Here is a 14,837-nt window from a genome sequence, read left to right on the forward strand (position 1 = left end):
TCGATCTCCTGACCTCGTGATCCGCCCGTCTCGGCCTCCCAAAGTGCTGGGATTACAGGCTTGAGCCACCGCGCCCGGCCTGAGGAGGGTATTTACACTCACAAAAACTCTGTAACACGGCCTTCGAGCCCCTATGCTCATGATCGCTTGCTGTTGAGTGTACTTTCATTTTCAATGAAATCCTTCATTCTTTTCTTGCTTTGTTTGTGCATTTTGTCCAATTGTTTGTTCAAGATGCCAAGAACCTGGACACCCTCCATCATTAACATATTCTGGCGAGCCAGCCAGGGGAAAGAGGTAAGCCCAAAAGTTTGGGATTCATTTTTCTCCCTTTCCTTTCTGCTCAATTACAGGGGCGCTCTCACACTTTCTTTCTTTCTCTCTCTCTCTCTCTCTCCTCCTTCATTTCCAACTTGGGACCCTTGGTGGGCAGCGCCTAAACATGGAAGCAACTGTAGGTTTTTTTGTTTTTTTTTTTTTTGAGATGGAGTCTCGCCCTGTCACCAGGCTGGAGTGCTGTGGCACAATCTCGGCTCACTGCAACCTCTGCCTCCCGGATTCCAGCGATTCTCCTGCCTCAGCATCCTGAGTAGCTGGGACTACAGGTGCATGCCATCACGCCTGGCTAATTTTTGTATTTTTAGTAGAGATGGGGTTTCACCATGATGGTCAGGACAGTCTCGAACTGCTAACCTGGTGATCCGCCCGCCTCAGCCTCCCAAAGTGCTGGGATGACAGGTGTGAGCCACCACGCCTGGCCTGCAACTGCAGGTTTCTGGCCATGGCCAGTGAAACTAGGGGTTTCCATGTGGAGAAGCCTAACTGCCACTGCCCGGTTCGCTTAAGGAATCTGGGTCTTTTTCATTTTTTTTCCTCTCTTTTTCAGTCTTACAGCAGCTATTTTCTAGTAGCACCTTGGAAATTGAGGGCAATTGGCTGGGGTCACTCTCCGGTATTGCCTGAAGGCCTAGGAACAAATGGGAATAATCGCCCTGCCCTTGAAGGGGTAAGGACTTTTTTTTTTTTTTTTTTTAATTATTTCCACACTTGGTACCTGATTCCTACCTGCAATGCAGGTCGGAGCAAACTCACACCTGTTTCAGGGGATTTAAACCTTCTTTTCTTATGATAAATTCTTCCCTTACATACTCTACTGGCTAAGGAACAAAAAGGCCCACCCGCATCCAGCTCTTACTACACTTCATGGCTATTCTTATAAAGTTCATAGCAGGCTCTGGAGGGAACGCATGCAAAGTGGCACCAGTGCCCACCTAAGTAACACCAGAGACACCTAGAACTCTAACATTGGACCCCCCAGGAGGACACTCTGTTGGTCCTGCTCCGTGGGACCTCAAACTGCCAAAGGGGATGCCCTTGGCAGGGGTTTTGAGGTCTAGTGTTAAACCCTCCTTAGAATTTTCTCTCACAGTTGCTATGCTGCTTGGCCCCCGAATCGTTTAGAATCTAAAGTTTATTGTCTAATGGGAAAGTGGGATGGTGTTGCATGCATCCAGGCTTTTGTGCTACTGTTCTAAGCAGGTGGCCTCGTTAACGGGTGATGCTCTCCTTTGGTACTGTTTGGCCCCAGTGCTCCTTGGAGCCTGGGGAGGTTTAGCCTTTAAAAATCAAACTGTCCAGCACTTTGGGAGGCCAAGAAGGGTGGATCATGAGGTCAGGAGTTCAAGACCAGACTGGCCAAGATGCTGAAACCCTGTCTCTACTAAAAATACAAAAATTAGCCTGGCATGATGGCACGTGCCTGTAATCCCAGCTACTCGGGAGACTGAGTCAGGAGAATCGCTTGAACCTGGGTGGTAGAGGTTGCAGTGAGCCGAGATCATGCCACTGCCCTCCAGCTTGGGTGACACAGCAAGACTCTGTCTCAAAAAATAATAATAATAATAAAAATAAAATCAAACTGCTTTGGCCAGGCACAGTGGCTCACACCTGTAATCCCAACACTGGGAGGTTGGGGCGGGCAGATCACCTGAGGTCAGGAGTTCAAGACCAGCCTGACCAACATAGAGAAACCCTGTCTCTACTAAAAATACAAAATTAATAAATTTTAATAATAAATTAATAAAAATAATAAAACTCTAATTAATTAATTAATTAATTAATTAAATAAAAATAAAACTGCCATGAAGACTGCTTTACCTGAAATTTTGGTTCACAGCCTTCCCTTGGATTATCCATTAGGGCAAAGTAAAACCGTCAAGCTTGTACTGCCATCTCATGGCTAACGTTCCATATCTTCGTTTATGTGTGTGTATACGTGTCTAGATGTATTTACTTATATATACACTTACTGTTATATGTTGTGTCTACCAAATTGACTTATAAGTAAAAGAGGGCTTGGCCAGACGTGGTGGCTCACACCTGTAATCCCAGCACTTTGGGAGGCTGAGGCGGGAGGCTCATGAGCTCAGGAGTTCCAGACCAGCCTGATCAACATGGCGAAACCCTGTCTCTACTAAAAATACAAAAATTAGCCAGGCATGGTGGTGGGCCCCTGTAATCCCAACTACCCGGGAGGCTGAGGCAGGAGAATCACTTGAACTCAGGAGGCAGATGTTGCAGTGAGCTGAGGTCGCGCCATTACACGCCAGCCTGGGTGTGAGAGCAAGACTCCTGTCTCAAAAAAAAAAAAAAAAAAAAAAAAAGGCGGACTCATAAATTAAGTAAATATGTCTAAATAATTTTCAAGTTCACTTAAGTATAACTTTACTAAACTAGCCAGCTTTAAAATTATTGGGGGAATAAAAATTAAAAGGCCTTCAGATTTGTCAGCATAGGTTTTGTCTAAATTTTATGTTTGTCCTTGCTAGATATTTTTTTTTTTTTTTGAGATGGAGTCTCACTCTGTCACCCAGGCTGGAGTGCAGTGGCCGGATCTCAGCTCACTGCAAGCTCCGCCTCCCGGGTTCACGCCACAGGCACCCGCCACCACGCCCGGCTAATTTTTTTTGTATTTTAGTAGAGACGGGGTTTCACCGTGTTAGCCAGGATGGTCTCGATCTCCTGACCTCATGATCTGCCCGTCTTGGCCTCCCAAAGTGCTGGGATTACAGGCTTGAGCCACCGTGCCCAGCCTGTCCTTGCTAGATATTTTAAAATGTCAGTGTTAATTCAAGTTGAGAGCCTGGAGTTGCCTGCCTCCATTGAGATAAATGCATATCTGATTGCTTCCTCTGGAGAGACTAATCAGAAACTCAAAAGAATGCAACTGTTTGTCTCCCACCTGTGATATGAAAGCTCCCAAGCCTCCTCACCTCCAGTTGTCCCACCTTTCTGGACCAAACCAATGTTTGTTTTACATACGGTTTAGTTTTTGTTTTTTGAGATGAAGTCTCCCTCTGTCACCCAGGCTGGAGTGAGTGGTGCCATCTCAGCTCACTGCAACCTCCGCCTCCTGGGTTCAAGTTGTTAGAAATGCTTGTTCCCCGGAGGCTGGGCGCAGTGACTCATGCCTGTAATCCCAGCACTTTGGGAGGCCGAGGCAGGCAGATCACCGGAAGTCAGGAGTTCCAGACCAGCCTGACCAACATGGAGAAACCCTGTCTCTACTAAAAATGCAAAAAATTACCTGGGCATGGTGGCACCTACGTGTAATCCTAGCTACTCAGGAGGCTGAGGCAAGAGAATCGCTTGAACCCGGGAGGCAGAGGTTGCGGTGAACCGAGATCGCGCCATTGCACTCCAGCCTGGGCAACAAGAATGAAACTCCATCTCAAAAAAAAAAAAAGTTGGCCGGGCGGGGTGGCTCACGCCTGTGATCCCAACACTTTGGGAGGCTGAGGCAGGCGGATCACGAAGTCAGGAGATTGAGACCATCCTGGCTAACAGGGTGAAACCCCGTCTCTACTAAAAAAAAAAAAAAAAAAAAATTAGCCGGTGGGTGGTGGCGCGTGCCTGTTATCACAGCTACTGGGGAGGCTGAGGCAGGAGAATGGCGCGAACTCAGGAGGCGAAGCTTGCAGTGAGCCGGGATCACACCACTGCACTTCAGCCTGGGTAACAGAGCGAGACTCTGTCTCAAAAAATAAATTAATTAAAAAAAAATAAAAAAATAAATGCTTGTTCCCCAGTGCCGTAAAGAAATAGCACTTGAACTTAAATTTAATTCCCTCAGCAAGGCCATTTTTACTTTCTGCAGAAAGGGTACCCTCGCCATCAGTTCTGCCATGAGAGTACAACAAACAAAGGAGACAGGGTCATTTATACCTGATGCGTCCACCTTACTGCTGTGTCCGGTTTCCATTGGCTGGAATGGGACCTCACATTCTGTATTTGTCCCTATTGGCTAGCAACTTAGAACTTTTTTTAAAGATGCAAAGGCAGAGGAGAACAAAGGAAGGAGGATGTAACTTGTGGAATGCTGAGAAAGGTAAAAATACCTTTATATAAGAAAGAGAAACAGGCCGGGCGCGGTGGCTCAAGCCTGTAATCCCAGCACTTTGGGAGGCCGAGATGGGCGGATCACGAGGTCAGGAGATCGAGACCATCCTGGCTAACATGGTGAAACCCCGTCTCTACTAAAAAAATACAAAAAAAAAAACTAGCCAGGCGTGGTGGCGGGCGCCTGTAGTCCCAGCTACTCGGGAGGCTGAGGCAGGAGAATGGCATAAACCCAGGAGGCGGAGCTTGCAGTGAGCTGAGATCCGGCCACTGCATTCCAGCCTGGGCGACAGAGCGAGACTCCGTCTCAAAAAAAAAAAAAAAAAAAGAATGTTACTACAGGTCTTTGAATAAATTTTGCTTCTAAGAGAAGTTACTATTTATTCCTAATTAGATGGGGAGGAAAGTCTTTGAAGAGGAACCTCTACTTTTTACAATAGCGATTCTCCTGCCTCAGCCTCCCAAGTATACGGGTGCTCGCCACCACGCCTGACTAATTTTTATATTTTTAGTAGAGACGGGGTTTCACCATGTTGGCCAAGCTGGTGTCTAACTCCAGACTTCAGATGATCCGCTCACCTCAGCCTTCCAGAGTGCTGGGATCACAGGTGTGAACCACCGCGCCTGGCCGAGGATGGCATCTTTGATGTGAATAAGCTTTTCCCAAATGCACAGATTAAGACTTCTACTGTCATAAAACTCTTATCTTTCAATATTTTTTCTTGTTTATGCCTCTGAACAATAAAAGTGGAAAAGGCATCTGTTATGTGCACTAATGGGGTGTACTTTTATTTGTGAAGGAGTTTGGAGACAACTTTATAGATGGATAACCTTATACTTTAATAGATAAAAAATGAAGGCCCAGTATAGGTAAAAAACTTTAGTGAGGTCGGGCATGAGCATGGTGGCTCACACCTGTAATCCCAGCACTTTGGGAGGCCGAGGCAAGCGGATCACCTGAGGTCAGGAGGTTGAGACCAGCTGGCCAACGTGGTGAAACCCCATCTCTACTAAACTAACTAACTAACTAAATAAATAAATAAATAAATAATTAAAAAGTAGCTGGGCGTGGTGGCGTGCCTGTAATCCCAGTTACTCGGGAGGCTGAGGCATGAGAATCGCTTGAACCCGGGAGGCAGAGGTTGCAGTGAGCCAAGATCGTGCCACTGCACACTCCAGCCCATGCCACAGAGCAAGACTTGGTCTCAAAAAAAAAGTATTCCTCATGATGGCTTCTATAGTAAATTCTACTGTAAAGGCTACAAGTTACACAATAGACTTTAAATTCTCTTGTGAAAGTTATGATAGAATTGGCTAAACAGAGAAGTATCTGTGCAGCTGCTGGCACATGTGGCCTATGGAGAAATACATCACCTGAAGATTATAGAAATTCAGTGGTACGGAATTAACAAAGCGACTGATTAGTCAAGTGAGTAAACTTTTTTTTTAAGACAGTGTTTCGGCCGGGCGCGGTGGCTCAAGCCTGTAATCCCAGCACTTTGGGAGGCCGAGACGGGCGGATCACAAGGTCAGGAGATCGAGACCAGCCTGGCTAATACGGTGAAACCCCGTCTCTACTAAAAAATACAAAAAACTAGCCGGGTGAGGTGGCGGGCGCCTGTAGTCCCAGCTACTCGGGAGGCTGAGGCAGGAGAATGGCGTAGACCCGGGAGGCGGAGCTTGCAGTGAGCTGAGATGCGGCCACTGCACTCCAGCCTGGGCGACAGAGCGAGACTCCGTCTCAAAAAAAAAAAAAAAAAAAAGACAGTGTTTCGCTCTTGTTCCCCAGGCTGGAGTGCAATGGCACCATCTCGGCTCACCGCAACCTCTGCCTCCCGGGTTCAAGTAATTCTCCTGCCTTAGCCTCCCGAGTAGGTGGGACTACACACATGCACCACCACGCCTGGCTAATTTTGCACTTTTAGTAGACCAATATTCTCCATGTTGGTCAGGCTGGTCTTGAACTCCCAACCTCAGGTAATCTGCCCGCCTTGGCCTCCCAAACTTCTGAGATTACAGGTGTGAGCCACCGCGCCTGGCCATGAGTAAACGCTTTATCTAGCTCATTCTTTGATCTATGTGATTTTAGGTGGTTTGGTTTATGGGGAACCCGGGTAAGGAGCATACTCCAAACTCTTGGCATCATCCTCCCAGTAGTCAGAATAATAGTCTCCCTGGTGTGCTGTATTCTCTCAAATGTTTTAAATGCTTGCATGCAGCCATCTCTAGAATGTCAAATGGTCTTTCTTCAACTGGAATAACAGGAGCTAAAAAAATGTGCGCAACCATGATGACATCGTAACCTATAATTGATGTGCTGAGATCGGAAACCCAAAATGATGGTAACTGAGAGTGGCGCTAAGGCCCTAAGTTTTGGTCACACTCTCACCTAAATGACAGCCTAACCAAAAAGGGGGAATTTTTTTTTTTTTTTTTTTTTTTTGAGACGGAGTCTCACGCTGTTGCCCAGGCTGGAGTGCAGTGGCGCGATCTCGGCTCACTGCAAGCTCCGCCTCCCGGGTTCCCGCCATTCTCCTGCCTCAGCCTCCTGAGTAGCTGGGACTACAGGCGCCCGCCACCGCGCCCGGCTAATTTTTTTTTGTATTTTTAGTAGAGACGGGGTTTCACTGTGGTCTCGATCTCCTGACCTTGTGATCCGCCCGCCTCGGCCTCCCAAAGTGCTGGGATTACAGGCTTGAGCCACCGCGCCCGGCCAAGGGGGAATTTTTTAAACAAAATTATGGGAGGCCATTGTTTTGGACTAGGCTCATGCACTAGGCCCCAACAAACCAAACCAAAATGGAGTCACTCATGCTAGGACTTTAAGGAAACACATAGATTCTAAAACAGACCAGGTTTAGTTTTTTCTCTCCTGCAAATCTCTATGACAAACATTTCTTTCTTTTTTTTTTTTTTTTTCTGAGATGAGTCTCACTCCCTCGCCCCCAAGGCTGGAGTGCAGTGGTGCAATCTCAGCTCACTGCAACCTCCACCTCCCAGGTTGGAGCAATTCTTCTGCCTCAGCCTCCTGAGTAGCTGGGATTCCAGGTGTGCACCACCACGCCCCGCTAATTTTTTTGTATTTAGTAGAGACAGGGTTTCACCATGTTGGCTGGGCTGATCTTGAACTCCTGACCTCGTGATCCACCTGCCTCGGCCTCCCTAAGTGCTGGGATTACAGGTATGAGCCACTGCGCCTGGTCGATATAACAAATATTTCTAACAGCATAGGTATCCACCCCCTGCAGTTCCCATTAAATGTTTTAACCAAATTCATTTCCTCTTGCCTAGAGACCATCAGGCTTCAGCTGATCATGCAACAAAGGTTCCAGCCAGTTCCAAGTGAAGACACCACCCCCGGCCCTCAAAAAGCTACCCTGCTTCCACTAGACAGAGCAGGGTGAGAGTTCCATGATCCCCAATAGGTAGGGACCGTCCCCAAAGCCAGCATGAAGCAGTTACAGAAAAAAGACCATGTGTCCCTCTGTCTCCCATAAAGACTGATGGAGATCACATCTCAGGGGGCAGATGAGGCAGGAAAATAGGGTCTGGAGGCAGGGAACATAAGGCCAATTCACACTTCAGCTGTAACAGGAAATATCCTCTCCCTAGGGCATACATTGTTAATAACTTGATAATTGTAACTTTAAAACTTCATCCTCTTCATTTACATAGGGTGTTCCCCAAGTAGAGGGTATTTAAACTCACAAAAATTCTGTAACAGGGCCTTTGAGCCCCTTTGCTCATGCTCACTCCCATACTGTGGAGTGTACTTTCACTGTCTTTTTTTTTTTTTCTTTTTTTTGAGATGGAGTCTCGCTCTGTCGCCCAGGCTGGAGTGCAGTGTCGCGATCCTGGTTCACTGCAACCTCCACCTCCTGGGTTCACGCCATTCTCCTGCCTCAGTCTCCCGAGTAGCTGGAACTACAGGCACCTGCCACCATGCCTAACTAATTTTTTGTATTTTTAGTAGAGACGGCATTTCACCGTATCAGCTAGGATGGTCTGGATCTCCTGACCTCGTGATCCGCCTGCCTCAGCCTCCCAAAGTGCTGGGATCACAGGCGTGAGCCATCACACCCGACTCATTTTCAATAAAACCCTTCATTCCTTCCTTGATTTGTTTATTTTGTCCAATTGTTTGTTCAAGATGCCAAGAACCTGGACACCTTCCACTGTTAACACACGGACAAAGTCCGGGGCCGGGAATGGGGGTGCTTGGTGTCCTTGCTATTCTTTTTTCTTTCTTTTTTTTTTTTTTTGAGATGGAGTTTTGCTCTTGTTGCTCAGGCTGGAGTGCAATGGCACAATCTTGGCTTACTGCAAACTCCACCTCCCGGGTTCAAGCGATTCTCCTGCCTCAGCCTCCCGAGTAGCTGGGATTATAGGCATGCACCACCATGCCCAGCTAATTTTTTTTTTTTTAATCTTTTTACCAGCTAATTTTTTTGTATCTGTAGGATCAGAGTGAGCCCAGGGTTTCACCTTGGGGTTTCACCATGTTGGTCAGGCTGGTCTCGAACTCCCCACCTCAGGTGATCTGCCCACCTTGACCTCCCAAAGTGCTGGGATTACAGGCGTAAACCATCACACCCAGCCGTGTCCTTGCTATTCTGTGGCTCACCATCATCATAAATTCATTGTTTGGTTTGGTTGGTATATGTTCACCAGAGGAGACAGTTTCCCCTCCCAGATTTCTCTCCCAAAGATAAGACTCTGGACAGAAAGTGGATTCAGGTAGATGTCACCCAACCTCTCCGTACCCTGCCCATCTTTGTTCTGGCTTCAGAAAGTGAATTAGGGAATTTAGAACAAAGGAGCCTCCTCTCCACTAACCCTTTTATTGTCTATAGAATCTCAGAGCTGGAGGAACCCCAAAGATGTGTAATCATTCTTAACTGTTTATTTTTAGCACACAGACTGCCTTGAATGGGGCTGTCCATGCCCAAGTAATGAAACCTTGGGCTCACTCTGATCCTACAGATGCATCTTTGGCAACAGGTTTAGAAAGCCTGGATTGGGGCCGGGCATGGTGGCTCATGCCTGTAATCCCAGCATTTTGGGAGGCTAAGGCAACGGATCACCTGAGGTCAGGGGTTCGAGACCAGCCTGGCCAACATGGCAAAACATCATCTCTACTAAAAAATACAAAAATTAGCTGGGCGTGGTAGCAGGTGCCTGTAATCCTAGCTATTCAGAAGGCTAAGGCAGGGAGAATTGCTTGAACCTGGGAAGCAGAGGGTGCAGTGAGCTGAGATTGTGCCACTGCACTCCAGCCTAGGTGACAGAGTGAGACTTTGTCTCAAAAAAAAAAAAAAAAAAAAAAAAGGCCGGGCGCGGTGGCTCAAGCCTGTAATCCCAGCACTTTGGGAGGCCGAGACGGGTGGATCACGAGGTCAGGAGATCGAGACCATCCTGGCTAACACGGTGAAACCACGTCTCTACTAAAAAGTACAAAAAACTAGCCGGGCGAGGTGGCAAGTGCCTGTAGTCCCAGCTATTCGGGAGGCTGAGGCAGGAGAATGGTGTAAACCCGGGAGGCGGAGCTTGCAGTGAGCTGAGATCCGGCCACTGCACTCCAGCCTGGGCAACAGAGTGAGACTCCATCTCAAAAAAATAATAATAATAAATAAATAAATAATAAAAAATAATAGTAATAATTTAAAAAGCCTGAATTGGAGAATTACAAGTAAACCCACTCTTTATTTTACAGAATATTCTGGGGAAAATTCACTCCACTACCCTTAGATTTTTTTTTTTTTTTTTTTTTTGAGACGGAGTCTCGCTCTGTAGCCCGGGCTGGAGTGCAGTGGCTGGATCTCAGCTCACTGCAAGCTCTGCCTCCCAGGTTTACGCCATTCTCCTGCCTCAGCCTCCCGAGTAGCTGGGACTACAGGCGCCCGCCACCTCGCCCGGCTAGTTTTTTTTGTATTTTTTAGTAGAGACGGGGTTTCACGGTGTTCGCCAGGATGGTCTCGATCTCCTGACCTCGTGATCCACCTGTCTCGGCCTCCCAAAGTGCTGGGATTACAGGCTTGAGCCACCGCGCCCGGCCGAGATTTTTTTTTTTTTTTTTTTTAATCTCATGTTAAATTATCTTGTCTGGGCGTGGTGGCTCATACCTATAATCCCAGCACTTTGGGAGGCCGAGGGGTGCAGATCACTTGAGATCAGGAGTTCCAGACCACCCTGGCCAACATGGCAAAGCCCCATCTCTACTAAAAATTCAAAAAAAATTAGCCAGGCATGGTGGCATGTGCCTATAGTTCCAGCTACTTGTGGGGGTGAGACACGAGAATCACTTGAACTGAGGCAGCAGAGATTGCAGTGAGCCGAGATCAAGCCACTGCCCTGCAGCCTGGGCGACAGAGTGAGATTCCGTCAAGTGATTCTCCTGCCTCAGCCTCCTAAGTAGCTAGGATTACAGGCACGCACCAACACACCCAGCTAATTTTTTTTGTATTTTTAGTAGAGATGGGGTTTCACCATGTTGGCCAAGCTGGTCTCCAACTCCTGACCTCATGATCTGCCTGCCTTGGCTTCCCAAAGTGCTAGGATTACAGGTTTGAGCCACCTCGCCCGGCCTTAAAAATGCATTCTTGGTCTGGTGTGGTGGCTCACACCTGTAATCCCAGCACTTTTGGGGGCCGAGGCGGCGGATCACTTGAGGTCAGGAGTTGGAGACCAGCCTGGCCAACATGGTGAAACCCTGTCTCTACTGAAAAGACAAAAATTAGCTGGGCATGGTGGCAGGCGCCTGTAATCCCAGCTACTTGGGAGGCTGAGGCAGGAGAATTGCTTGAACCCAGGAGGCAGAGGTTGCAGTGAACCAAGATTTTGCCATTGCACTCCAGCCTGGATGACTGAGGGAGACTCTGTCTCAAAAAAAAAAAAAAAAAAGAAAAAAAAAAGGCGGGGTGCGGTGGCTCACGCCTGTAATCCCAGCACTTTGGGAGGCCGAGGTGGGTGGATCATGAGGTCAGGAGTTCGAGACCAGCCTGACCAACATGGTGAAACCCCATCTCTACTTAAAAACAAAAATTAGCCAGGTGTGATGGCATGTGCCTGTAATCCCAGCTACTCAGGAGACTGAGGCAGGAAAACTGCTTGAACCTGGGAGGCAGAGGTTGCAGTGAGCCAAGATCATGCCACTGCACTCCAGCCTGGATGAGAGAGTGAGACTCTGTCTCAAAAAAAAAAAAAAAAAAAAAAAAAAAAAAAACGAAAAAAAAAGAAAAGAAAGAAAGAGAAAGAAAAAAAGTCTGGAGAATGAAGAGTGATATTAAATTGGAATAATAACCAAGATGATACGGGAATAATTTCTTTGTCACTGTCTACAAATGAATTGGCTATATATACAATATTTGAAACGTTAAGTGGCTTATGTCAATTTATTATTTTCCCCTTTATTATTACTTTCTTTTCCATTTGTTTTGTGTGGGAAAGGAATGCTGAAGGAGGTAATAGGGTCACTCTTTTTTGAATTTACATTTTTTTTTTTTTTTGAGACGGAGTCTCGCTCTGTCGCCGGGGCTGGAGCGCAGTGGCCGGATCTCAGCTCACTGCAAGCTCCGCCTCCCGGGTTTACGCCATTCTCCTGCCTCAGCCTCCTGTGTAGCTGGGACTACAGGCGCCCGCCACCTCGCCCGGCTAGTTTTTTGTATTTTTTTAGTAGAGACGGGGTTTCACCGTGTTCGCCAGGATGGTCTCGATCTCCTGACCTCGTGATCCGCCCGTCTCGGCCTCCCAAAGTGCTGGGATAAATTTTTTTTTTTTTTAAACAAGGTCTTGCTTTGTCACCTAGGATGGAACACAGTGGTGTGATCATAGCTCACTGCAGCCTTGAACTTGCAGGCTCAAGCAATCTTCCCACCTCAGCCTCCTGAGTAGCTGCCATTATGGGGGTGCGCCACCATACCTGGCTTTTTTTTTTTGGTAGAGATGGGGTCTCACTATGTCGCCCAGGCTTGTTTCAAACTCCTGGACTCAGCGATCCTCTTGCCTCAGCCTCCCAAAGTGCCTGGATTACAGGCATAAACCACCTCCCCTGGCCCGTTTGAACTCTTGTTTACACATTATTCATTGATATTTCAGTAGGTAGAATATTGTATCTAATTATATCTATTGTATCTTCTTTAATTATTGCCAAAATGTACCAAATAATTGCAATCCTTCATCTATAAAGTGTCCATGTCCTGACCACTAAAATATATTAAAACTCCTTTTTATTTTACTTAATTCGTCTCCATAAATTTTATTTTATTTTTGTAGTGACATAATCTCACTTTGTTATCCAGGCTGGTCTCAAACTCCTGGGCTCAAGCAATCCACCTGCCTCAGTTTCCCAAAGTGCTGGGATTACAGGCATGACCACCATGCCTGGCCATCTCTCTGTAAATTGTAGATGACCCAAATCTGAGGCCCTGGACCACGGAAAAGATCACAGAATAGAAATCAATTTACTGTTTGACTTCATTGAAAATAAGAATAGGTCCAGCCTGGCCAACATGGTGAAATCCTGTCTGTACTAAAAATACAAAAATTAGCCGGGTGTGGTGGTGCACACCTGGAATCTCAGCTACTCGGGAAGCTGAGGCAGGAGAATCACTTGAACCTGGGAGGTAGAGGTTGCAGTTAGCTGAGATCATGCCACTGCACTTCCCTGGGCGACAGAGTGAGACTCAGTCTCAAAAAAAAAAAAAAAAGAAAAAAGAAAAGAAAAGAAGAACATTTAAAATACGGACACATTATTTGGAATTGGCTGAAAAGACTGAATTCTTCATTCCCAAACGTATGACATGTTTGCAAAAAGACTTCATCTTGGGAATGTGGCTATAACTGGACTAATTCCAAGTCCTACTTGAGGACACATTAAAATCCTGCAATTGTGAACTATGTAGATACAATAACTGCAAATGGGAGACATCCTGGTTGTTTTGATGTTTTTTTTTTAAGACAGAGTCTCACTGTGTTGCCCAGGCTGGAGTGCAGTGGTGCGTTCTCGGCTCACTGCAAGCTCCGCCTCCCAGGTTCATGCGATTCTCCTGCCTCAGCCTCCCGAGTAGCTGGGACTACAGATGCCCGCCACCATGCCCAGCTAACTTTTTGTATTTTTAGTAGAGACAGGATTTCACTGTGTTAGCCACGATGGTCTCAATCTCCTGATCACGAGGTCAGGAGTTCGAGACCAGCCTGGTTGATATGGTGAAATTCCATCTCTACTGAAAAGTACAAAAATTAGCCAGGCATGGTGGTGTGTGCCCATAGGTCCCAGCTACTCAGGAGGTGGAGGTTGCAGAGAGCTGAGATCGTGCCACTACACTGTAGCCTAAGTGACAAGAGTGAGACTCCATCTCAAAAAAAAAAAAAAAGGCAGTTTTACGGAGTGCTAACTTCCAGTAAGATCTCTTTAGTACACACAGATCGGTTCACTGAGCTATTATTATTCAACATAAAAATGATGTGCTATTTCAGGCCCTGATAACAGGCTAAGCATTGTTTATTGAAACAGGTGATGTAGCACACACCATCACATCTAAAACACCAAGACTGGGCTGGGGAGTCCAGGTGACCCTTCAACAACTTGGGGGTTAGAGGCCCCAACTCCCCACACAGTTGGAAATCCATGTGTAACTTTTTTTTTTTTTTTTTGAGACCGGGTCTTGCTCTGCTACCCAGGCTAGAGGTGCAATGGCATGATCTCAGCTCACTGAAACCTCCACCTCCTGTGCTCAAGTGATCCTCCCACCTCAACCTCCCAAGTAGCTGAGACCATAGGAATGCACCACTGTGCCTGGCTAATTTTTCTATTTTTTTGTAGAGATGGGGTTTTGCCATGTTGCCCAGGCTGGTCTCAAACTCCTGAGTTCGAGAGATCTGCATTCCTCAGCCTTTCAAAATGCTGGGATTACAGGCATGACCCACTGTGCCCGGCCCCGATATATAACTTTTGACTCCCCAAAAATTCAATTACTAAGAACCTACCATGGACCAGAACCCTTACCTATAACATAAAATCGATAATACATATCTTTTTTTTGAGAGACAGACCAAGTCTCACTCTGTTGCCCAGGCTGGAGTGCAGTGGCGTGATCTTGGCTTACTGCAGCCTCTGCCTCCCGGGTTCAAGCAATTCTCCTGCCTCAGCCTCCCAAGTAGCTGGGATTACAGGTGTGCATCACCACATAGGCTAATTTTTGTATTTTCAGTAGAGACGGGGTTTCACCATGTTGGCCAGGCTGGTCTTGAACTCCTGACCTCAGGTGATCTGCCCGCCTCAGCCTCCCAAAGTACTGGGATTACAGGGGTGAGCTACTGCGCCCGGCCAGTAACACATACCTTGTACGCGTATTATATAGTGTAATCTTACATTAAAGCTATAGAGGCCGGGTGCGGTGGCGCATGCCTGTAATCCCAGCACTTTGGGAGGCTAAGGCAGG

This window comes from Macaca mulatta, chromosome 4, assembly GCF_049350105.2.
Source record: "Macaca mulatta isolate MMU2019108-1 chromosome 4, T2T-MMU8v2.0, whole genome shotgun sequence".
In the NCBI taxonomy this organism is placed as follows: domain Eukaryota; kingdom Metazoa; phylum Chordata; class Mammalia; order Primates; family Cercopithecidae; genus Macaca; species Macaca mulatta.